Here is a 27,158-nt window from a genome sequence, read left to right on the forward strand (position 1 = left end):
CTTCCTCAAGATTCTATCAATTTAATTTTCCTGAACTATTTTTCAAGACTTGACCTTCTAATAGTCAAAAAAATCTAGTCTCTAAATCTTTGTTACTTTACAATTTATTTTACAATTTCATTTCTTTGTAAAACCCTACAGTGATGAGCTTTTCTCACATTTTATTCATTCAACCAGAAATTATTCTGGTTTCCACAGATATTTTTGTTTTTCTTTTTTGAGAAGCAACTCTGGATTCTGACGATCTAATTCAAAAATTGCTTCACAATCATTTTCTTTGTTCTCTCTCCATGATTTGACACTGTTTATCATTGTTTTGTTTCTGTAACTCCCTTTCTCTTTGCCATCTATCAAGTCATTCCCCTTCCAAATTCTTTCAATGAATTATATTTGTGTAGGTATAAGATTAAAATTTTTTCCATTTTAGCAGTAAGTACCCGTATTTCAGCCCAAAGGGACATAGCATGATTTTTCTGAACCAGGTAGTACAATTCCATTTCATTTGGCTATGAATTGTTAAAAAAAAAAAATGGAACTGTGATTCAGAGCTGTTTAATGAGCTGGAAAACAGTGTGAGCTATTGGGAGATTTCCTTTCCAAATAAAAGAACAAAGCTTCATGTAGAAGTACTTTTCCCCAAACCCTTTCTCTGGCATTTAATATTAATGTTTTATCTACAATGCAGTAATCATGATATTCTACAACTCACATGTTTAAAATGATAAAGTGAAATGTTAGAAAGGATTAGGACCTAAAGGGCATTTTGAGCCATCCAAGAAAAGCCAGTCATTTTCTCCCTTCCAATTTTTGTAATGTGTGAAAAATTAACTCTCATTTGTTTAAGCCACTGTCAATCAGGTTTAATGTTACTTGCAGTTGAAGGTGAATTCATTCTTAGCAGTTCTACAACAGTACTGCCTGAGTTATTCTCCAAATTTATTACTTCTTCTTTATGTTTCTCACTGACATAATGATCGTTTATCTTCTATCACCCCTAGTTTTTTGTGTGACTCATGCTTCTGACTAAGTATTTGCTTTTATTAAGTTCCAGTTTGCTCATTTTAACTAGTACCTACAGGGGATGATTTCTAACTACATAGATTATCTTTGAAATTCAGAGTATTATGTCCAAAGCTGAATGTGGTATACCCAAATGAATATCTCACCTCCACTGTAGATTAGTATTTCAAAATTGCACTCATATAATCTATTCCAATGCCTAAATGAATATCATTACCAATCTCCCACATGCTAACTATAGACACTTTTGGTGAAATCTTGTTTCTACTTCACCTTCCATCCCTGACTACACATTCCAAATATTTCCTATAGTTTCCTCTTCTTTTTTCCATTGTGTTTTTCCTGCTCTCCTGGTACATTCTTTTCATATTGGCAATTTCAAAGGCTTCTGAAATATATCTCTGCCTCCAACCTTATCCAGTGTAGCTCATCATATTTTCCTTCAAGATCTGTCTATCCAATGATAAAATATAGTGATACTCCAACTTTAAATCCTTGGTGGTTCTATCAAAAGAGAACTGATGCTATCTTATAGTTTATCATTCAAGACACTTAGCAGAGAAGATTAGCAATATTTTATTTCAGAGAGAATTAAAGACGAGTGGCTAAACAAACTGTGGTATATACATACAATGGAATATTATGCAGCTTTAAGACAGAATAAACTTATGAAGCATGTAATAACATGGAAAGACCTAGAGAACATTATGCTGAGTGAGACTAGCCAAAAACTAAAGGACAAATACTGTATGGTCCCACTGATGTGAACCGACATTAGAGAATAAACTTGGAATATGCCATTGGTAACAGAGACCATCAGGAGTTAGAAACAGGGTAAGATAATGGGTAATTGGAGCTGAAGGGATACAGACTGTGCAACAGGACTAGATACAAAAACTCAAAAATGGACAGCACAATACAACCTAATTGTAATGTAATTATGTTAAAACACTTAATGAAGCTGCATCTGAGCTACAGTTTTTGTTTGTTTGTTTTATATATATATATTTTTGTATTTTTATTTTTATTTTTCTCTATATTATCACTTTATTTCTTTTTCTGTTGTCTTGCTATTTCTTTTTCTAAATTGATGCAAATGTACTAAGAAATGATGATCATACATCTATGTGATGATATTAAGAATTACTGATTGCATATGTAGAATGGAATGATTTCTAAATGTTGTGTTAATTAACTTTTTTAATTAATAAAAAATAGGTTATGGATGTACTGAACATTTATTGGAAAATTAAAGAAACTGTCAGGAAGAATAAGACAACATCTTTAAACATTCTGCTTTTAAGAAATTTTAATCAACATGATTATATGATAAAGCATTAAAATCAAGTATACAACCAAATTTGCTAGTACTATGATTCATAAATGCACTGTAAACATTATTAAAAATGAGGTAGAAGAGCTACTATCATTTGCCAATAATAGAATTAACTAATTGAAAACCTTAAGGTAATTAACAGAAAGTTTTAAATCTAATCTAAGCATTTTGATAAACAATGTTGTAACTTTTACAGTATAATAAAGGAATTTTACTTACAATTAAAACAGATATAAAAGGATGCATGAATCTATTGAAAAAGAAATAAATTTGTATGAAATATTTGAAACCCTTAAGAAAATGGAAGATCAAGCCATGCTAATGGGAAAAAATCCTCAAAATTATAAAAACAAAAGTGTTACTTCTGACAGAACTAATCTAAACAATTGCAGCACTCATCAAAGTTTGGTGAATATTTTTGGAACCAAAAAATGTGATTCAAAAGAATATGTCAATAAGCAGTGAAATTTTGAAAAGGGGACGTAATTGTAGTTAAAGGAGAGAATACAATGTTTTCTTAAAAGGCATTAGAATATATCAAAAACTTCCACTAATTACTGATTAATTTACTAGAATTTGAACAAATACATGAAACATAGAGTTAAGAATTAGATTCATATTAGGAAATATTGTATATGATAAAGAAGACATTAAAATTATGTAGGAAAATGCATGATTATAAGATAAATTATTAATATTCAAAATTGTTAATCAGGGAACCCAATTAGAAATATAAAATTGTAAGTATCCTACCATACATATTACAGAAAAATAAACTCTGGATGATTTGAAGATTTAAATATAGAGGTAAAATTACATATTTTAATAAGAGAAATATGTATTGAATTATAAAAACTTGACATTAAGAAGGCCTTTTTAAGTTTACCCTGAATTTAGATACTAGATTTCTTTTTCATATTTTCCTCCCATTAAACAATTGGAGGAAGCAGCACTTCTCATTCTCAGCTGTTAGGCATGGTAGGTGGGCCCATCACTCCATAGAGCAGTTTGGAAATATAAGTAAAAAAATTTTAGCTCTGACACTGGAATCGTATTTCAGGAATTAAATATAAGGAAGTAATTTGGCCAATGGACAAAATATGTTTGCAAAGTTATTTTACTTATCACTATTTCTTATAATATTAACTGAAGAGAAAAACTTAACTGTCCAACAATAAGGAAATTACAAAATAACTAAAAGTACACACAGTAATGCCTGTGGACTCTAAGGTTCTTCTGTAAGTTTATATTACTAATACCAGCATGGAAAGATATTAATTAGCCAAGGAAACAGATGTTGAGTATAAATCTTTTGATTTTTAATTTTTGAATGTGCCAAATGGTATCTCATTTGAGTAAACGTTTAGGATTTATCCAAAAGTGCTATAGGTAGAGGGAGTTTCAACAATGTTATTTAATTAAAACTGTGTTGCTATATTTTTAGAGGTATTATTTATTGTTTCTTGTAAAGAATGAGATACATCAAAATTAATGGAGAAGATTATAAAATTTGCATTAAAACTATTTTTAATATGCAATATAATGGTTTCATGTATAGACAGTGGGGCCAAAGTGTTTGAATCCCCAGGTCCTCCTGGGCTGAGTTACTAACAGCCTGGTGCTTCAGTTTCTTATCTGTAAAAGACAGATGAGGTGTATCTACCTGATATAGTTGTTTTCAGGGCTAAATGTGTGAAACAAGAAAAAATATCAGAAAATGCTCTGGCAAATAGTAAGTGTGCAAATTGTAATCTGTTATGATCATTTTGATGATTTTTAAGAAACAGGTCTAGAATTTTTTCAGATTAGGAGTAGTTTTTGCATTCTTCTGGCAAAACTAAAGCTAACCCACATTATTATGTTGTGCTCAGCTTTAGCAAGGACATAAACATTACTTTTTTATGACCCTGTTTTTCAGAGAGAAAAGGATAGACTATTCAAGATATCTTATATTCCACTTTAACAAAGAGACTCGTGCTTTGAAGACTATTTTATGTTCAATGAAAACTAAGGACAGATAGACCTGGAATGTAAAATAACATGCATGAAAATTGCTAAAACATGAGAATTAATTAGAGTAAGAGAAAAAACAAAAAGGAATAGAATGTGTGTTGGGAGTTAAAAAACAAAAAACAAGAAGTGGTTAATTATCCAAGTAAGTGCTAGAGAATGAAAGAGTGGGTTTCCTACCTAGCTGCTCGGGCTCAGGTTGAACTGCTACAGCATCAAGGATTGAAAGGCAGAGATATTGATTCCTCTTTAGATTTATCAACATTGCTCAAGATTGAGTTATAAATAGTTCCTACCATTAGGAATGAAACCAATTAGCAATGCTGGGTATCAATAATGACCAATGCTTTACTCCATTATTAACTTTTTACTGAAACTGGGTCTTTGATGCACCCTGGATTTCCCAAGGGCCAAGTGTCCTGCTGAAAAGAGCAAGAGGGAAATTGAGTAACCGAGTGTGATGGTGATTAGTTTTGTAGCTGTGACAATATTCTTTTTCAATTTAAGAATATTAGGTGCTCATTTTAGACATCTATTAAATTATAGGTATAGGAACTACTAATATCTGTTTATCATCAATATCAGATTCAAGCCCATGAACTAGCATGGACCAATAGCGTGCTGTAGTATTTATCAGTATTTTGGTCCTTTTAATGGCTGTATAATATTTAATTATATGTGTTTCCAATTTTGTTCATCTGCTCAGCTGTTGATAGAACTATGGCTTGTGTGTACTTTGACTACTGTGAATAATGCTATTATTACCATTTGAGTAGAAGTATCTGTTTATGTCTCTATTTTCAATTCTTTATGTATATACATATGAGTGGAAATGCTGCATCATATGGTAAGTCTCCATTAAATCGTTTGAGAAACTGCTAGACTGTTTTCCAAAGTAGCTGCATATTTTCATTCTTACTAGTAATGTGAAAGTTCTGATACCTCCAACTCTTCATCAACAATATTCGTTGACCTGATTTTTGATACTGTCCATTTTAGTATGAGGTGGTATCTCATTTTTAATATATGTTTTTAATTAGATAAAGTGTAAGTTTATGGAAAACTGATGCAGAAAGAATAAAATTACAATATGACACCTGCTTACATGTACAGTTTTCCATATTATTAACAGTTTCTGTTGGTTTGACACTTTGTTACAATGGATGAAACAATGTTATAATAGCACTATTGTATATAGTCCATAGTTTACATTAGGGTTCACTGTTTGTGTTCAATGTTATGGTTTTTAAAATTGCTGTTCTTGTAACATACATACAAGATTAAACTGCCTATTTTAAAGACTTTTAAATGTACAATTCAATAGTATCAATTATATTCATACTGTTGTGTAATGAACTATTTGATCCCTTACCAAATGTCTCCATGACCCCAAACAAAAATCTGTGCCAATTAAGCGTTGAATCCCCTTTCCATATACTACCCCTGCCACTAGCAACCTGTATTCTAAGTTCTGATTCTATGAATGTTCACATTTTAATTATTTCATATGTGTGATCATATAATATTTGTCCACTTGCATACGGATTATTTCACTCAACACAATGCCTTCAAGGTTCATCCATGTTGTAGCATGTATAAGAACTTCATACCTATTTATGGCTGAATAATTTCCATTGTAAATTTATAATGCATTTTGTTTATCCACTTATTAGTTGATTGACACTTGGCTTGCTTCCATTTTTTTTTCTATTTTTAATAATTGTAAAAATGGGGCTATGAACATTGGTCTACAAATATCTTTCAAGTTCCTGCTTTCAATTCTTTTGAGAAAATACCTAAAAGTGGCATTGCTGGATCATATTGGAATACTACTGTTAATTTTAAAAGGTTTGCCTAGCTGTTTTCCATAGGTGCTGCAGCATTTTTTATGCTGATGAATAATTAACAGATCTTCTTATTTCTCCATATCCTTTCCAGCACTTGTTGCATTCTATTTTTTAAGTATTTGTCATTTAGTTGGTATGAAATGGTTTTATGGTTTTAATTTGCATTTATATAATGGAAAATGATGTTGAGGATCTTTACATTAACTCATTGACAAATTGTATACCTTCCCTATAGAAATGTCTATAAAGTCCTTTGGGCATTTTTAATTCTATTGTTTTTCTTTTTGTATTGTTGAGCTATATGAGTTATTCATATATTCTGAATATTAGCATCCCTTTTTTAATAGAACATCTTCATTTGGTGTTTGTCTGATATCTCCTTATGCTTATTTTTAGGTTATGCACTCAATGCTGGAATACTATTTAGCTACAAAGGTATCAATAATCATATTTTCATATTAACAAAGACATTGGTTGTTTATAAAATGTTTTGTCAAAGTAGGTACTAAAATTTTAATGTAGACACTTGCAATCAAATTCTAAGGTTCTACCTTCATCATCTCTCATCACTTCTAGACCTATATCCAGACTTAAAATATGCCTCATAGGGTGAGATGCAGGGTGTGACTCATGAGAAAGTGCAATACCAAAGAACCACATTTTTGTCAAAATATATCAGTAGAAAACTGGCAAACATGTATGGGAATTTTAAGGAGGTGGTATCAGGGTAGAAGAAATACAAAGTTGTATTAAGCTGAAATTTTTATTTGGAATCTCTGGGCAGAGATTCTAGACTCTGTTTTATCTCAGAGGTTTGGAATTACCTGAATTGATTTGCTTGGCTGATCTACTACAATCTGGGTGCAAAGGTGGACTACCAAAATTGAAGTGAAATTTTAAACTTTTGTTATACTCTTTTTTTTTCTTTTTCTTTTTTTAACATGGGCAGGCACTGGGAATCGAACCTGGGTCCTCGGGCATGGCAGGCAAGCACTCTTACCTGCTGAGCCACTGTGGCCCGCCCCATTGTTATACTCTTGAAGATGATACTGAAATGCTTATAAATACTGGAATGCTAGAATGGATTTAAACATGAGATCTATTCACCCTCCAACTTTTCCATGTGTCATTAGCGAGTCTAGATAACATTCCCTTCTCCTAGACTTCCAGAAATAAATTCTTAAGGAAAATCCTGGCATCCATGAAGGGCTCTGAGATGGTCAGAAATTACCGTGAGATTTGTTCAATTATCCTTATCTCTTTGAATCTAATAGGATTTCCAGAGTGACAGGGTCCAAGTAGTGATACTTAAGTGCAATGGCAAGTTAGCCATGGTTTCTTGTAACAGAAATAACACTTTAGCAGTAATCAGAATGGTCTGAGGTACTGAGATATTTGTCACTGGCTTGATGTTCAGAATGTTCCTAGAACTGAAATGGAGGTGCAGATTTAAAGTCTTGCCAATTTATACAAGCAGGAAATTTCTAGGTCTGGTCAACATAAGGCTAACCTCAGTCACTATAACAGAGAGTTGTGGCCCCACAAACAATTGTTATACTTGGTTCAGTTTACAACATAAAGCCCCTTTGAATGAGGGTAAGACTGGATCTACTTGATGATGTGTCCATTATACTCCCAGTTAAAAAAATACACTTGTTTAAAAGAACAGTTTAGATGTACTGAAAAATTGTGCAAATAATATGGAAAGTTCCCCTGAACCCCCTTTTCCTGCACACACTGTTTCCTCCAGTATTAACATATTGTTTTCGTATGATGCATTCATTATATTTGATTATAATATTGACACATTATAATTGATTAAAGTCCATAATTTATGTTAAAGTTCAGTCTTTGTGTTATAGAGTACTATGGGATTTGACCCATGCATATTGTCCATCATGAAAATATAATGCAGAGTAGATTCCCTGCTGTGAAAATGCCTTGTGCTCCACATGTTCTTCTCTACCTTCTTCTTGAATTGCCTCAAATGACTGGTGTTTATATTATCTCTGTAGAATTTTTCCTTTTCCAAAATCAGATTTCATTGTAACTATATAATATTTACTATTTGCAAAGTAGCTTCTTTCATTTAAATGTATGAATTCGTGATTTCTCCATGTATATCCATGGTATAAGGGTTAAAATTTTATTGTTAAAATAATATTTCATTCTACAGTTGCACCGAACTTTGTTTACAAATTCACCTATTTTAGGGCATCTTATTATTTATGTATTTGTTTCTTTCTGTATTTCATGTTTTTATTTAATTATTATTTACACAGTGTTATCCACACACTGTACAATCCATCTTCATATACATTCACCACAATAGTCAACAGAAGAATATTCTCATTTCTTCTGAGACAAACAAAAAATCACAGACTCCTGTATTCTCCTGTTATTGACATTCATCTTTGGTATAGCATAAGGACATCTTATTTGCTTCCACAGAAATAAAATTTATGAATAAATCTATTACAATATTTGGTTTTTATGCATAGATATGCATTTTCATCTCCTTTGGGTAAATACCTAGAAGCATGATTGCTGGATCTTACCTTTCTAAGAAATTGAAAAACTCTTCCAAAGTACTTTACTATTTTACATTCCTACTTACAATGAATGAGTCTCTGTTGCTTCATATCCTCACAAGAATTTGGAACAGTTTCTGCTTTGAATTTCAGTCATTCTAGAGCACCTTTTATAGCCTACTCTTATCTGTATGTATTTTTATTGAGGTGTCTGCTCAGGTCTTTTGCCCACTAAAAAATTGGATTGTTTGTTTTTATCTTGTATAATATTAAGAATTATTTGTGGGGTATTTTTGGATACAAGTCTATCTGATAGATCTGTTAACAAATATTTCTCTTAATATGTGGATTTTTTTTCATTCTCTTAACAGTATTTTTCACATAGCATAAAATTTTAATGTTAATGAAGTCAGATTCATCAATGCTTTTCTGTCAAGGATCATGTTTTGATGTTGTATATAGGAAATCATCACCAAGGTGAAGTTTGTCTAGATTTTCTGTTATCCTCTAGTGATTTTATAGTTTTGTATTTTACATTTAGATCTGTGTTCCAATTAGAGTCAATGATTTTGAGATGTATGATGTCTGTGACTAGACATATATTTGAATGCAGATGTCCAGTTGTTCCAGCATCATTTACTAAAAAGAGTTAGTCAGACTTTTGGGAAGGTGGTGGCATAAAGCAAAGCAGGTCCCACATCTTCATGAAAAACACCAAGAGTACAGGACAAAACTGTCCAAAGCTGTGGCTCTGGGTCTAGGGACCATGGGAGGACCATTGCAACATAAAAAGAAGGTTGAAGAAATAAAGAAACTATGACTAAGAAATTGTGCTGCATGAATTCAACTATGGCTCCCCCTGCCCATCTTCACCCATGAGGCTGGGAGTTGTGCATTGGCCTAGTTATCACCCAGCTGATGATATATGTATGAGTCCTGATCCAACTGTTGGCCAGCAAAGTTAACCTACTGGGTCTCAGAGACTTAATCATTTCCATTCAGGAGCCTGGGGTGCTCAGAGCTCCATTATTTCACAAACAACAAGAGAGAGGCCAGTGACTGATCTCCCTGTGGCTCCAGTGTATACCTTCCACCCCAAGGCTGGCAGCTGTGATCTTGTTTAATTCCCACCTGGCTGACACCTGTGATCTGGGATAGATATGGAGGCCTCCCCTTGGGAAAGAGGGGAAACGATACTGTTCTTATCTAACTGTTTCTCAGCCTCTGGGTCCTGCAGCTTTGAACCATTCTACACAGGAGCCCAAATCACTTGTGTCTCACTATATCCACAGACAGAGAACCTGTAGCAAGTGGCTGACAGCCATTATAGCTGCTGGCAGATTCGTGCCCACCTGGTTTTTACCTGGGTAATTGTTGCAGTCTGGAAAAGATTGAGAGTCTCCCCCATTAGGGAAAAAAGGAGTGTAGCACAGTCCTGATGTAACTCTTGACAAGTAAAATTGGGCAATCGGGTCCTACAGCGTTAGTTCTTTCTAGCTAGACAGAATAGCACTTTGGGGTCACAATTCCAAGCTACCTCAGAAACAGAGGGCCAGAGAGCAAAAAATTTTACCATTTTAGGACTGTAGGGAATATGTTGCCAAAGTATACCATGTACTGGGAAGTCTGGAAAAGTGCATTTTTGGGAAGCTACTTTCCTGACCTTTCCTCTAGGACATTTTGGATGTGCATGCATCTGCACCCCATGCATTGGACTCTGGTCTGTTTTGGCTGAGAAATGCAATCAAACCAAGTGCCAAAGAAGACTTCTAACCTGAAAACATTCAATAACAAATCTTATACAAGAAGGGGAAAACAGCTTTCAAAATAATCATATCAAGATAATCACATACACAAATACAACAAAAAGTTACAAGGCACAACAAGTAAAAATAAAGATATGGCCAAGCCAAATGATCAAATGAAAAAGTCAGAGGAGATACAGAAATTGAAACTAACCAAAGATGTTCAAACAAATCTAAATAATTTCAATGAGATGGCAAAGGAATAAAAGATCCTAAGAAGATACTAAGAGAGCATAAAGGGGAATTTGAAATAATATATAGAAAAATAGCAGGTATTATGGAAATGAAAGACATTGTAGATGAAATTAAATGTAAGAGGCAAACAACAGCAAATTTGAAGAGGCAGAATAAAGGAATAACAAACTAGAAGACTAAGGAACTGAATTTGAATGCACTAAAGAACAAATAGAGGAAAATGAAAAATTTGAACTTTGTGTCACAGAAATGATTGACAACCTGAAGTGTACACAAACATATGCATCATAGGTGTATGAGAAGGTGAAGAGAAAGGAAAACATCAAGGAAGAATATCTTAGGAAATAACAGCTGAAAATTTCCTAGTCCTTATAAAAAAACACATATATATGCAAATTGAAGGAGCTTACATAGTCTAAAAGAATAAATCCAAATAGATCCACTCCATGACACATAGTAATCAGACTGCCAAATGCCGAGAAAAAGGGAGGAGGATAATTTTAAAAGCAGCAAGAGGAAAGCTATTCAACACATACAAAAGAACCCACATAAGTTTAAGTGCTGACTTCCCATTATTTCCATCTGCCTCAGAAACAGACAGAGAGTCAAATTTTTTTTACCACTTTAGAGCTATGGGGAAAATGTTTCTATGGAGGCAAGAAGGTATAGGTATGATATATTTAATATCTTGAAAGAGAAAAATTACTAGTTAAGAATTCTATATCCAGCAAACTTTTGTTTAAAAAGTAAAGGATAGTTTAAAATACTCACAGTTAAAAAAGAGATGAAAGAATTTGTTAACAACAGATCTGCCATGCAAGAAATACTAATGGAAGTTCTGCCAGTATAAAAATGAAGACAAGAAAGAGACACTCAAAGAAGAGTATAGAAATAAAGAAAATCAGTAAGTGCAACTAAAAGGAGAAAAAAATAGAAACAACAGATCTGACAAATAAAGCCAAAATAAAATAGTCAAAGCAAGGATTGCTTTTACAGTAATGGCATTGAATATTAATGAACTACACTCCCAATTGAAAGATTGAAAGAATGGATAAAATATTATCCATCTATATGTTGTTTACAAGAGACACATTTTAGATAGAACAGGTACAAAACATTGAAGGTGAAGTGGCAGAAAACACTTTCCATGCAAGCGGTAACCAAAAATAGCTGGAGTAGTTATACTAATATCAGACAAAATTGAATTTAAATGCAAAAGTGTTGTATGAGTCAAAGAAAAGCACTCTACATTAAAATAGGCATTTAACCAACAAGAAATAATGATTATAACTATCAATGCACCTAATCAAGATGTCTCAAAGTACATGAAGCAAACACTGGCAAATCTGATGGGCATAATAGACATCTCTACAGTAATAGTTGGAGAGAATCCATAAGGAAAAACAAACTCTAAATAAATTGATAAATGAACTAGGCCTGACAGTCATATATAGACATCACACTCTAAAACAACAAGATATATATTCTTCTCAAATGCTCATAAAACATTTTCCAGGATAGACTACATACTGGGGCACAAAACTGATACTAATAAATTTTAAAAGATTGAAATTATACAAAGGACTTGGTCTTAAACATTCTGTGAGTCAAAGGAGATATTGCAAGAAGCCTCAACAGGTATCTTGAGATGAATGAAAGTGAGGACCTAACATATCAAACTTATGAGATCCAATGAAGGCAGTGCAGAGAAGGAAATTTATAGCCCTAAACATCTGCATTAGAAAGGAGGAAAGAGCTAAAATCAAAGGCCCTACTGTACACACTGAGAAACTAGAGAAAGAACAGCAAACTAATCCCAAAGCAAGCAGAAGGAAAGAAATAGCAAAGATTGAAATGGAAATAAATTAAAAATGGAAATAAATGAAACAAAGAAATAAAAAATAATAGAGACAATCGATGAAAACAAATGTTGGCTTTTTTGAGGAATTAATAAAATTGACAAGCCCTTGGCTAGACTGACAAAGACAAAGAGAGAAAAGATACAAATAGATAAAAACAGAAATGTGAGGGGGCATTACCAAAAACCCCAAGGAAGTAAAATATGCTGTAAAAGGATACTACAGCTGCACATCAACAAGCTAGACCACTGAGATGAAATGGTTAATTTCCTAGAAACACATGTACAACTGTCACTGACTTTAGAAGAAACAGAATACCTCAACAATCCAATCACAAGTAAAGGGGTTGAATCAGTCATCAAAATACATCCAACAAGATTTGTTTTTTTTTAATTTTTATATCTTTTCTGAAATCATGAAAATGTTCTAAAATTGATCATGGGATGTATGCAAAACTATGTGATGATATTGATAAACAGTCCTGTACTTTGGATGATTTGTATTGTGTGTGAATATATAGTTTTTCGATGACAAAATAACAAATGGCTAAAAAGCATATGAAAAGATGCTAATTTTCACTTAGCTATTATGGAAATTCAAAGAAAAACCACATTGAGATATCTACTAGAATGGCTACTACTAAACAAACAGAAAACTACAAATGTTGAAGAAGATTTGGAGAAATTGGGACACTTATTTATTGCTGGTAGGAATGTAAAATTCTATAGCCACTATGGAAGGTAGTTCAATGGTTCCTCAGAAAGTTAAGTATAGAATTGTCCTGCTACTTGGTAATTATCCTAAAGAACTGAAAGAAGGGATTGGTACAGGCATTTGTATACAGATGGTCACTGTGGACTTATTCACAATTTCCAAAATATGGAAACAGTCTCAGTGTCAATCAACTGTGGAAAGGATGAATAACATCTGTTATAAACATACAGTGGAACTATTCTACAATGAGAAATGATGAAGTCCTGAAGTATGTGACAACTTATAGGAACTTTGAGGACATTGAGTGAAATAGGTCAAATGTATAAGCAAAAATAGTGTATGATTTGATCTCCCTAATATGAAATAATTATATTAATTGGATTGACAGATGTAGAATCTTGACTATAGATTACTAGGAGATAGAATGAGGCTAGAGAATGGGGAGAAGTTATTTAAAATATGCCAAATTTTAACTAAGTGGAATTTAAATGAGTGGAAATGGATAGAGGTGATGGTAGCATTTTATTGTGAGTATAACTAATAGTACTGAACTGTGAGTGAATGTGGTTGATTGGGGAAATGAGAATCATATATGTCAACAGAAGGGAAGCCAGAGGTTAGAACATGGGAATGTATAACTTAGTAAATATTGTGCTGTATGACAACTGTGTTTAACAGTACAAATATAAATATTTCTTACATGAACTAGAACAAATGTATGAAACTTTAACAAACAGTTAATAATAGAGTGGTATATGTGGAAAAATGAACCAACTACAAACTATGGACTCTAGTTAACAGTAATACTTAATATTTATTCATCAACAGTAACAAATGTACTTAACCAATGCCAGGGTTCAATTATGACAGTGAGTATGTAAGAAGCACAGGATATTTTGGGTGTGCTCTTTTTTGTTGCTGTTGTTTCCTGGAGTAGTGAAATGTTCTAAAATTTATTGTGGTGATGAATGCACAACTGTGTAATGATACTGTGAGCCATTGTATATTTGAATGGATTGTATAATGTACAAATATATCTCAGAAAATTACATTAAAGAATAAATGAATGAAAGGATAATTTAATAATAGAATTTCTTTTCTCCATGAATTGCTCTGTTTCTTATCAAGATCAGTTGAGTATATTTGTGTGGGTCTGTTTTGGGATCTCTGTTCTGTTCCATTGATATTTGCCAAAGTGCTTGATCATTGAAGCTTTATAGTTAAATCTTGAAGCCAATGATGTCAGTACTCTTTCTTTGTTGCATTTTGTTGATTACTATAATTCTTTTGCCTTTGCAAATGAACTTTAGAATCAGTTTGTTGAAATCCACAAATAACTTTTTGGTGTTTTTATTGATATTGCTTTAAATGTATACATCAGGTTAGGAAGAATTGGTATCTTAATATCTATATTTCTTATCTATGGATATGGATTTTCTCTCCATTTATTTAGGTTTTTTTTGTTGTTTCTTTCATCAGATTTCATAGTTTTCCTCATACAGTTTTTGTCCATATTTTATTACATTTGCTATCAAATTTTAGTTCCAGGAATTTGATGATTGTCAATAAAGAACTGACCTATCCTCTGTGAATAGAGTTTTCTTTCTTTCTTCCAAATTTTGTTTTTTGAGAGATATCCGTTTTGAATTTTTTCCTAATATTATTTTCTGAGTTTGGTAATAGTGACATGCTTACCTCATAAAATGAATTAAGAAATATTCTCTCTGCTTCTATTTACTGTGAGAAATATCAGAAAATTGGTATTGTTTCTTCTTTAAATGTTTGCTAGAACTCACAAGTGAAATGAAGTGGACCTGGTAATATCTTCTTTAGTATATTATTAATTGTGGATTAAATTTTTGTAGTATTTATTCTTTCTTGCATGTGTTTTTATAGATTGGTTGTTCAAGGGCATTGTCCATTTAAATTAAGTTACCAAACTTGTGAGCATAGCCTGACCCATAATATTTTTTTGCTATCTTTATAATTTTCTTGGGATTATAGTGATGTCCCTCTTTCATTTCTGATCCCAATTTCTGTATACTTCATTTTTAAGGGTTAGTTAAGTTGGGTGGATGTTTAGCAGTATTGTTGATCACTTCAAAGAACCGGATTTTGGTTTCATTAATTTTTTCTAGTATTTCCTGTAGTTCACTTCATTGATTTATGCTTTGATTGCCACTCTCTTTTTTCTTATGCTTAAACTGGATTTGATTTGGTCTAATTTTTCTAGTGTGCTAATGTGGAAGCTTATGTTATTGATTTTAGATATGTGTTTTTTGGTAATACATACACCCAACGCTCTATATTTCCCTCTAAGCACTGCTTAGCTTTGCTGAAGCTCAGAAATTTTGAAAATTTGTATTCTATTTTGCAGTTAAACATAGTTTTAAATTTTTATTGAGAGTTTTTCTTTTACCCTTGTGTTATTAAGAAGTGAATTTTAAGATCTTCAAATATCCCTGGGGTTTTCAGTTGTCTTTCCCTTATTAATTTCTAGTTTAATTGAATTATTGTCTGAGATTGTGCTATGCATGACTTATATTTTTTAAGTATTTAAAGTGTATTACACGGAGCAGGATTTGGTCTGTCTTGGTGAATACTCCACATGAATTAAAGAAGAATGTTTTTTTCTATCATTGTTGGATGAAGTATTCTGTAAACACACAGTTGGTTGATAGTCCAGTTCAGTTCAACTATATTCTCATGTATTTCTGCCTGCTGGATCTGTCAACTCCTGCTTGAAGGAAATTGAAGTCTCCAATTGAAATATTGGATTTGATAATTTCTCCTTGTAGTTTTATCAGCTTTTGTCTCACATATTTTGATGCCCAGGTTTGGTACATATAAATTTAAGACTGTCATATCATCTTAGCAAATTAAATTCTTCATCATTATGTAAAGGCCCTCTTTACCTTGCAATATTACTTGCTCTGAAATCTGCCTATTCTTGAATTAATATAGCTACATCAATTTTTTTAAAATTAATGCTATCATGGTATATCTTTTCTTATCCAATTTCTTATTCCCTTATGTCTTTTTATTTTAAGGGGATTTCTTGTAGACAACATATAGTTGGAACTTTATTTTTGAAATTCAGAGGAATATATCCAGTGCTGAATGTGGTACACCGAAATAAAATTCTACCTCCACTTCAGGTTAATATTTCAAAACTGGACTCATAATCTATTCCAAATCCTTAATGAATATAATTACCAAACTCCCAGATGCTAAGTATAGACGCTTATGGTGCAATCTTCTTCCTCCTTTACCTTCCATGTCTAGCTGCACAGTACTCACTCTCAAACATTAAAATTCCTTCATTTTTTTTCTGTTTGTTTTTTTCTTGCTCACCAGCTACAAACTTTTCACATTGACAATTCCTGAGACTTCTATAACATCTTACTGGTTCCAACCTTAACGAAATGCAGCCCAATATATTTTGCTTCCAGAATTGTCTAACTAATGACAAAATATAACTTTTTGATGTTCCAACTTTACACCATTATTGGATCTGTCAAACGAAAACTGATGAAATTTCATGGCATATCATATAAGACACTGGAGGAAATCCACAATATTTGATTTCAGAGGGAATTTCCTTAAAATTTAGGGAAGGGATGTACTGAATATTTATTGGATAAATTAAGGAAATTGTTAGGAAGGATCAGACCTTTCTGAACATACTCCTTTTTTTAAAACAGAATTTTAAACCAGCAGTAGCATGTGATTATAGATGAGAAATTAAAATCAAGAGCACACAAGAGATGGAAACAGCCCAAATTTCCATCAATTGATAAGTGCCTAAACAAACTGCATTATATACATATGATGAACTATTACACAAATGGAAGACAGAATAAAATCATGTAGCATGTAGACACATGGATGGGCCTTGAGAACATTATGCTGAGCAAAATTATCCAGAAACAAAAATACAAATACTGTATTTGTATACAATAAAAACACTGATACAAGCTAACAATAATGACTAACTTGGAGAATTTAAGTTAAGAACATAGGTTATCAGGAGATAGAAATAGGATAGAGATTGGACAATTGGTGCTGAAGGTATACTGATTGTACAGTAAGACTGATTGTAAAAATTCAGAACTGAATAGCACAGTACTACCTGATTGTAGCACAATAATGTAAATACCCTGAATAAATCTGAGAGTGAGTATGAGGGAGAAGGGCTGGGGGTCCGTATGAAATCAGAAGGTAAGATAAAGATAAAAACTTAGATAATATAATTTATGAATGCCTGAAGTGTACAATAATGGTGATTAAATATACAAATTAAAAAATGTTTTTGCAGAAGGAAAGACAAAGGGATGTCAATATTGCAGGGTGTTGAAAATAGATGGTATATGGGAAAAAGTACAATAAATGTAAGCTAGCATCTGTAGTCTGTAGTCAACAGTAACATTGTAATATGCTTCCACTGAATGTAACAAAAACATTATGCCAAAATTAAATGTGAACAGGCAAGAGATTGGGAAAGGGGTATGGATTCTTTGTAGAAGAGAAGGAAATGTCTTCACACAGAGTATGGTGGCGAGGGCATATCTACACACTTAAGCTGGATTGTATGAGGTGTGAATAAAACTATTTTAAGATGATCAGAGAGAAAGAAGTGCTAGAGAAATTGCTGAAAAGGAGATGTACCTATTCACTGTTTGTAGGAAAATGAGAGGTGCAGCCCCTTGGAAAACAGTGTGGTGGTTCCACAGGAGGCAAGGGGTAGGTTTCCCATATGATCCTGAAACCCCTTTGCTCAGTGTATACCTGGAGAGGATGAATGTGGAGATATGAATGGACATTTGCAAACTGCTATTTCTGGTGGAGTGTTCATGATCCATAGTGAATGAGGTGGCCTAAGGATGCAAGGACAGAGGAATGGAAGGGGGAACTTTGGTGTATACATATAACAGACTATTGAGCAGTTGCAAGAAGGAATGAAGGTGTGAGGCATGGAACTAGATTCATGAACCCTGAGAGATGTATGTTGAATGAAATGTCAGGAAAAAAAGATGAATATTATCATGTCTTGATCATATTGACTAACTATAATGTAAAAATCTGTGAACTAAAGTCCAGAGTATGGGTTAGCAGGTTGGGGCTTATTGTAAAGGGTCTTAAATTGGTAAGCTCTTCTAGCAGTCACATATACACAGGAGGTCTAACTGTTAATTCTAAATTCTGAGATACTGAGTTATTTGTATATAACAACGTCTTTCCCAGAAACTTCAAGTATTTATGTATATCTGAGGCTCAGAGTTAGTGCTCTGAAGCTATAAAAGTCAGCAGTACCCCATACAGGAACTGTTTAAAAAGTTGAAAAAGTGATCAAACTTCAAGTAGAGATATGAATGAAGCTGATCTGGATACGACTAATGAATATCAATATACAGGGTAAAAAATGATATTGTCCATGTTTTAAAACTTCAACTTCCATGTGAGACTAAAAGGAGAGATGTTTATTTGGTGCAAAATTTGTATTTTAGGTAACACATTTCCTAAATTCACTTGTATGGTCAGTTCAGTCAAACATTGTAAATACAGGGAATCTGAAATAGAGCATGAGATTTTGTTGGTTTGTCCAGGTCAGCATGATGCCCTGATAAATCCAAGAGTGATTTGGACAGTAAATAAAGAAGCATTTGCAAAGATCCCTTAAGGAAATGGGGAGAAAGGGAAAAATTTAACTCCCCATTTGGAGAATTTTTGATACTCTCACAGGCAGTGGGGACAACCAAATCCAAAGGCTAAGCCCTCAATTTTGGGGTTCATCCCTATAAAACTTATTCTTGCAAAGATAAGTTAAGCTTACTTAAAATTAGGCCTGAAAAAAACCCCCAGTGAACCTCTTTTTTTGCTCTTTCTGGAGAAATGCAAATGTTCCAAAAAATGATCTTGGTGATGAATACACAATTATGTGATGATATTGTAAGCCACCAATTGCACACCATGTATGGAATGTTTACATGTTAAGAATGTTTGTGTTTGTATGTTGTTTTATCAATAAAATTATTTAAAATGCTATGGAAAATAAGCAAATTTGGAGAAGTGGAAAGTGGATTATAGGTTACTTGGTATGGGGGAAGGATGAAATCAGGAATTATTGGTTAAGGGATAGAGTTTCTGTTTAAGGTGATGAAAAAGTTTGGCAATGGATGGTAGTGATGGTTGCACAATAATGTGAATGTAATTAATTCCATAGAATTGTACACTTAAGAATGGTTAAAATGGCAAATTTTATGTTTCATTTATATTTTATTACTGAATATATATAACACAATAAAAGTAAAGGACCTCTATAAAATTTAAAACAATAACAACAACAAAAATTAAGGGCACCACAATGTCTGGAGTACTATGGTTTAAAAATGCACTATAATGTAGACTACAAAATTAAATAAAGTAATATTATTGAAATGTGATAGCAAAGCTGCCAAAATATATCAATCACACAATTATCTATTTGAGAAACCTAAGATACTTTCATGGAAAATATTATTTGCTGAAAACATTTTAATACACAGTTTTAACCTCTTAAAATATGATAGAGATCTCATATACTAGCACTATATAGAAATATGAGTAGAACTTATTGAAAATTATATAAATTGTTTTTATTATATTTGAAGCCTTAAATAAAGAGATCAAACTAAACTAATGGAAAAGAACCCTCAAAATTACATAAAAAATATCAATTCTGACTGAACTAATCTAAACAATAACTCTAGCGCTCATCAAAGTCCAGTGAATATTTTCCCACCCATATAACATGATTCAGGAGAGTATTTCAATAACCAGGGATGTTTTTGAAAAGGAGATATAGTTGGTTTTAAGGCTAAGGATTTATAGTTTTCCATAACAGATATTAGAACATATCAAAAATGTACAGTTAATTAATCACTGATTTAATTTCACTGAAATTGAACAAATAAATGGAAAGAACACAGAGTTAAGAATTAAATACATTTTTTAAAATTTAGTATATGTTAAAGAGGACACTAAAATTATGTAGGTAAATGAAAGATTATAAAATAAGCTCATAACACTCAAAATTTGTATTAGAAATATAAAATTGAAAGTACCCTACCATATATATTATATTAGAAGGATGATTCAAAGATTTAAATGTAAAAGTAATATTTAAAAACTTAATAAAATATATATTAATTAACTTGAGATTTAATAGCTTTTCTAAATTTACCCTAAGTTCAAAACTCTATTTCTTTTATATGTTTTTCTTCCCAGTGAATGCTGAGCAACTGGGAGGCACTCCTCTAATTCTCAGCTGTCGAGAATGGAAGGTAGTCCAATTATCCAGACTACAGTTTGGTTATAGAAGTGAAATATCTTTTAACTGTGGCACTGGAATCCTGTTTTAAGAAGTAATTATAGGGATGTATTTAAATAATGGACAAAGTATGTTTGCAAAGTACTTTTACTTGTCACTAATTTTTATATTACTAACTTTTTAGAAAAAAATTATCTCACCAAGGATAAGGGAATTATTAAATAACTAAAAGTACTATAAAGTTATTATGCAAGTCTATATTAGCAAGCATGGAAAGATATTAATAAGTCATGGAAATATAATTAAATCATTTCATTTCTTAATTTTTAGTAGTGTCACATGGCATTTCATATGAGCAAATATTTAGGATTTAGCCAAAAGTGCTATAGGTGGAGGGATTTTCAATAATTTTATCTTCAACTTGATTACTGTATTTTTAGAGGTTATTAATTGTTTTTCTAATTTAAAAACAAGATAATATCAAAATTAATGAAAGGAATAGGAAAATTCATATGTAAACTATTTTCAATTTGTAGTATAATGGTTTCTTGCATAGACACTGTGGCCAAAGTGTTTAAATCCCACATCCTTCTAGTGTGAGTTACTTAACTTACCTGGTACCTCACTTTCTTCATTGGTAAAAGAAAAACATAAGAGCATCTGCCCCACATGTTTGTGTTCAGTTCTAAATGATTTTAAATAAGAAAACATTATCACAAAATGTTCCGGCATGTAGTGTAATTGCTCAAAGTGTAATCTGTTAAGATTACTTTGATGATTTTTAGGAAACAGATCTAGAAATCTTCAGATTGGGAATAGATTTTATATTCTCCTGGCAAATATAAAGCTAGCATACTTCTTCATGTTATATTCAGTTGGAATGAAATGACAATAAGCATTACTCTTTTATGGTTCTTGTTTTCAGAGAGAAAAAGGATAAACTATTCATGATATCTCACAACACATCCCACTTTAACAAAGAGATGAGCATTTTGAAGAATATTTTATATTCAATGAAAATGAGGAGAGACAGACCAAGGATATAAAATGACATGCATAAAAATCATTCAAATAAAGAGAACTAATGAGAGCAAGAGGAAGACTAAAGATAAATAGAATGCTTGTGGGGAGCAGTAAAAAAAAAGGTGGGTAATTATGCAAATCGGTGCTGGGGAATTGAAGAGTGGGTTTTTCACCTGTCTGCTCAGGCTAAGGCGCCACTGCAACATGACGAGGATTGAGAAACTGAGGTGTTGATTCCTTTATACATTCACTATCATTGCTCAAGACTAAGAGTTTTAAATAGTTCCCACAATTGGGAATGAAACCAATTAGTGAGAATCGGTATTAATGACCACTGTCTTACTCCATTATTTGCTTTCTACAGACTTTATGTCTTTGATACACACCAGTTTTTTGAATGGGACATGTGTCATGCAGAATAGAGTAATAGTGAAACTGAGCAATTTAGTGGATGGTTATTGATTTTATTGCTGTGACAATATTTCCTCCAATTTCAGTATATTAGCTGTTCATTTTAGATGTTCATTAAATTACTTATACTTATAGAAACCACTGAAAATATGTTTATCATCAACCTGAGGCTCAAGTCTAACAACCAGCATGGACCAATAACCTGTGCTGCCTGGTGGTTATTACAGTGCTAGATATTCCCTTCCTCTTAGTGAGCACATTTTATTTCTTTTGAAGCCTTCATTTTATATTTCCTTTGATGGTTCTTTTGGTTTTTCATAAAAATTAGTATTTTCTTTGCTAATACCTATATGACTTTCAATTGAGATTATTATGTATTCACATACCATAGAATCATCCAAAATATACAGTGTTTTATAATATCATCAAATAGCTGTGCATTCATCACAGTTGATTTTTTAACATTTTCATTACTCCAAAAAAATAATAAGAAAAGCAAATGTTAAAAAAGATCTTTTTTGTATGTTATTTTTCACAAAAAAAGAAAAAAGTCAGAAAAAGTTTTAAAAAGAATCTAAACCCCTAGTTACAAATACATAAAATAATCAATAAAATAAATAAATAAAAAAGGAGTGGGTACAGTCAAATCAATAGGCCAAGCCCTTGATCTTGGAGGTCACCTTAATGAAACTTATTCCTGCAAAGGATAGCCTAAGTCCACTTAAAATTAGGCCTAAGAGTCACCCCCAGAGAACCTCTTTTGTTACTCAGATGTGGCCTCTCTCTAAGCTGACATGGCAAGTGAACACATTGCTCTCTCCCTCTGTGTAGGACATGACTCCCATGAGTGTAAACTTCCCTGGCCACAGGGGACAGAAATCCTATGATGAGATGGGACCTGACATGAGGGGATTGAGAAAGCCTTCTTGACCAAAAGGGGGAAGAAAGAAATGAGACAAAATAAAGTGTCAGTGGCTTAGAGATTTCAAACAGAGTCGAAAGATTATCCTAGAGGTTATTCTTATGCATTATATAGATATCCCCATTTTAGTTTATGGTATATTGGAGTGACTGGAGGGAAGTACCTGAACCATAGAGCTGTGTTCCAGAAGCCTTGTTTCTTGAAGATAATTGTATAAATCATATAGATTTACCATATGACTGTGTGACTGTGAAAATCTTGTGTCTGATGCTCCTTTTAACTAGGGAATGAACAGATGAGTAAAAAATATGGGTAAAAAATAAACAAATAATATGGGGAACAAAGGTTAAAATACATTTGGTAGATGGAAATACTAGTGGTTTATGAGAGGGAGGAGTGAGGGGTATGGTATGTATGAGTTATTTCTTTTTTCTTTTTTATTTCTTTTTCTGGGGTGATGCAAATGTTCAAAAAAAATAATCATGGTGATGAATACACAACTGTGTGATGATAGTGTGAGCCATTGATTTTATACTATGTATGGAATGTTTATGTGTTAAGAATGTTTTTGTGTTTGTATGTAGTTTTATTAATAAAAATATTTTTTTAAAAAACAAAACAAACAAACAAAAAAGATCATATACCCCTGATCTGCCTTATTATTTATTTATTTTTGTCTTCCTTTTCTTTCTCTTCTGTCTATATGGTGGATAAAAGCAGTGTCAGTCACAAAGTTTTCAGCATCACATGGACACACGTTAAAAAACCCTGTAGTCATTCAATCATCAACAAAAATCAAGCCTATTGAATTACAGCTCAACAGTTTCAGATATTTCCCTCTAGCTGATACAATTAACCAAAAACTGAAAAGGGATATCTATATACTGCATATGAAAAACTTCCAGAATGACCTCTCAATTCCATTTGAAATCCCTGTTACTGAAACTTTGTTTTGTTTTATTTCTCTTACTCCTTTTGGTCAAGAAGGCTTTTCACTTCTATATTGCCAGGGCTAGTCTCATCTCTGGGAGTCATGTCCAACACTGCCAGGGAGATTTACATCCCTGTAATTCATGTCCCAGGTAGGGAAATGGGCAGTGAGTTCACCTGCCAAGTTGGCTTAGAGAGAAAGGGCACATCTGAGCAACAGAAGAAGTTCTCTGGGGTGATACTTAGGCCTAATTTTAAGTAAGCTTAGGTTCTTCTCTGCACGAATAAGTTTCTTAAGGGCAAGCCCCAAGATCGAGAGCCTGGCCTGTCAAATTTGCAGTACCCAATGCTTGTGAGAATATCAGGAATTCCCCAGGTGGGGAAATTTAATATTTCCACTTATTTCCCCAGTCCCTCAAGGGGACTTTGCAAATACTTTTAAAATATCTGCCCTGATTACACTGGGATTTATCAGGGCATCATATCAACTTGTAAAAACTGACAAGGCCTTCCTCCCTATTGCAGGTCCCATGGAATTATAGTGCTTGAATAAGATGACCATATAAGTTAAATTAGATAGTGTGCTACCAATAATTTAAATATTGCACCAAATAAGCATCTCTTCTTTGGTCTCACACTGAAGTTGAGGTTTTAAAATACCTCACTGAAGTTCATTTTTTAATCTGATTTACCTTTGTTCTACCCAGATCAGCTTCATTCATGCCTCTATTCAAGTCTGATCACTTTTTCTGTGTTTGTAACTGCTGCTGAATATCGAGTAATGTTGACTTTCATAGCTTCAAAACTCTAGGTTTATGTCTCAGATCTCACACAAATACCCATAGTTCCAGGGAATGACCAGGTAATACACAAAGAGCTAAGCTAAGATGTTGCATGCCTCATAACTTCATTTCTTCTTTCAGCCACTTAATATTCCATTGTATGTATACACCACAGTTCCCACTTACATCATCAGTAGATGTACCATTAGGACACCCCCCCAACTATTGCAGATCATGAACAATGCCACCGTAGGCCACAATGTGTTCATTACCATTTGTGCCCCTGCTCTTAGGTTCTCCAATTGCAAACCTTTTAACTACAGGGTTACAAGATCATACAGCAACCCCAGACCTAGCCTTCTGTGGTGCCACCACACTGCCCTCCCAAGCAGCCACACCTCTCTGCTTCCTGACAGTGTGTAGGTACAGTACTTTCTCCATCTTTTCTCCAGCACTTGTGTCTCTCTGTTCATTTTTTAAGTTGTGAAAATAACATACATACAAAAAAGCAGTACATTTCAAAGCACACTCCAACAATTAGTCATAGAACAGATTTCAGAGTTGAAGTGGATTGCAATTCCACAATTTTAGGTTTTTATTTTCAGCTGCTCCAAGACACTAGACACTTAAGGAAATATCAATGTAATTTTTCAGCAATCATACTCTATGGTTAAAACCGACCTTCTCTGTATAACTCTACCATCTCCTTTGAGCTTTCTCCCAATCTTTAGGGTTATTGAGCTATGTCCATTCTAACTTTTTCACATAGGAAGGTGCTGTCAATAATAAGGATGGAGGATGTAAGTAGCTGAGTTCTGGAGAGGTTGGCCCCTCTGGGATTTAGGACTTATCTAGCCTAGGAACTCATCTAAAAGTTGTAGGTTTCTGGAAAGTAATCATAGTGCATGGAACCTTTGTAGAATCTAAGATAAAATCCTAGGTGTTCTTTAGGGTTGGCAGAAATGGTTTTGGCTGGGGTTTGGCAAACTATAACAGGTAGCATTCTCTAGCTGAAGCTTGCATAAATGTTGCACCCAGAGTAGCCTCTCGAATCTATTTGAACTCTCTCAGCAACTGATACCTTATTTGTTACACTTCTGTTCTCCCTTTTGGTTTGATGGCATTGTCAATCCCACAGTGCCAGGGAGATTTATACCCCTGAATGTCATGTCCCATTTCAGGGGGCAGTCTCTGTTTTTTTTTGTTTGTTTGTTTGTTTGTTGCATGAGCAGGCACGGGAAATTGAACCTGTGTCTCAAGCATGTCAGGGGAGAACACTGCCTGCTGAACCACAATGGCCTGCCCTCTGTTCATTTTTAAATGGCTTAATTCTCACATCATAAAATCCAACAGAAGTAAAAATAATTAAGGCTTCCCAGTTTAGTCACATAGCCATGACTTCACAATCTGTATGAGGACATTTCCATTTCTTTTGCAAAGAATCCCATACCCTACCCCCTACTCCATATCTCCAGCTTATAACATTTGGCTTTGGCATATTGTCTTTGTTACATTCAATGAAAGTATACTATAAATAGACTCTAGTTTGTATTGATTGTATTTTTCCCAGGTACCATTCCACTTTCAGTAGCTTGCAATGTTGACATTCATTTCTTCTCCTGCATGTGAAAATATTCTTATGTTTGTACATTTAACCACTATCATTGTTCACTCTAAGCATAGCTAAGTGATTAAATGTAACAAAGTCAATATGATTCATTTTGAGTTACTTTTCAATAAGATTGAGATATGGGTCCTTTTCATTCTCCTCATTATGGATATCCAGTTCTCCAAACACCATTTATTGAAGATGACTCTCTGCCACAGTTGTTAGCTTGACCACCTTATCAAAGATCAATTGTCTGTAGATGTGTGAGTCTATTTCTGCACACTCCACTCTATTCCTTTGGTCAATATATCTATCCTTTAGGTAAGTACCATTCTGTTTTGAACTCTATAGCTTTGTAATATGCGTTTACATCAAATAGTATGAAACCTCATATATCATTCCTCTTTCTCAAGATAATTTAGATATTTGGGGCATCCTGATGTTCCAAATAAATTTTGTCATTGTTTTTTTCTATTTCTGCAAAGCAATTTGTTGTGATTTCAATTGGTATTTCATTGAAACCATAAATCATTTTAGTGGAATTGACATCTGAACTGTATTTAGTTTTCCAATTTATGAACACGGTATGCCCTTTCATTTATTTAGGTCTCTTTTGATTTCTCTTAGCAATTTCTTGTAGTTTTCTGTGTATACGTGTTCTGTAACCTTTGTAAAATTGATTCCTATGTATTTAATTCTTTTGGTTGCTATTGTAAATGGAATTTTTTCTTCATTTCCTTCTCAGAATTCTCATTGTTATTATATATAAACACTGCTTATTTTTAGGTGTAGATCTTGCACTGCAACTTCGTCGTACTTCATTTCCAGCTCTAATAGCTTCACTGTAGATTTTTC

General features: G+C 33.1%; 1 pseudogene; it reads right to left on the reverse strand.

Annotated features, from left to right (window-relative positions):
• Positions 1 to 27,158, reverse strand: part of LOC143655340 (olfactory receptor 4F15-like) — a 45,898-nt pseudogene that overhangs the window by 1,857 nt on the left and 16,883 nt on the right.

This window comes from Tamandua tetradactyla, chromosome 14 (assembly GCF_023851605.1).
Source record: "Tamandua tetradactyla isolate mTamTet1 chromosome 14, mTamTet1.pri, whole genome shotgun sequence".
NCBI lineage: Eukaryota > Metazoa > Chordata > Mammalia > Pilosa > Myrmecophagidae > Tamandua > Tamandua tetradactyla.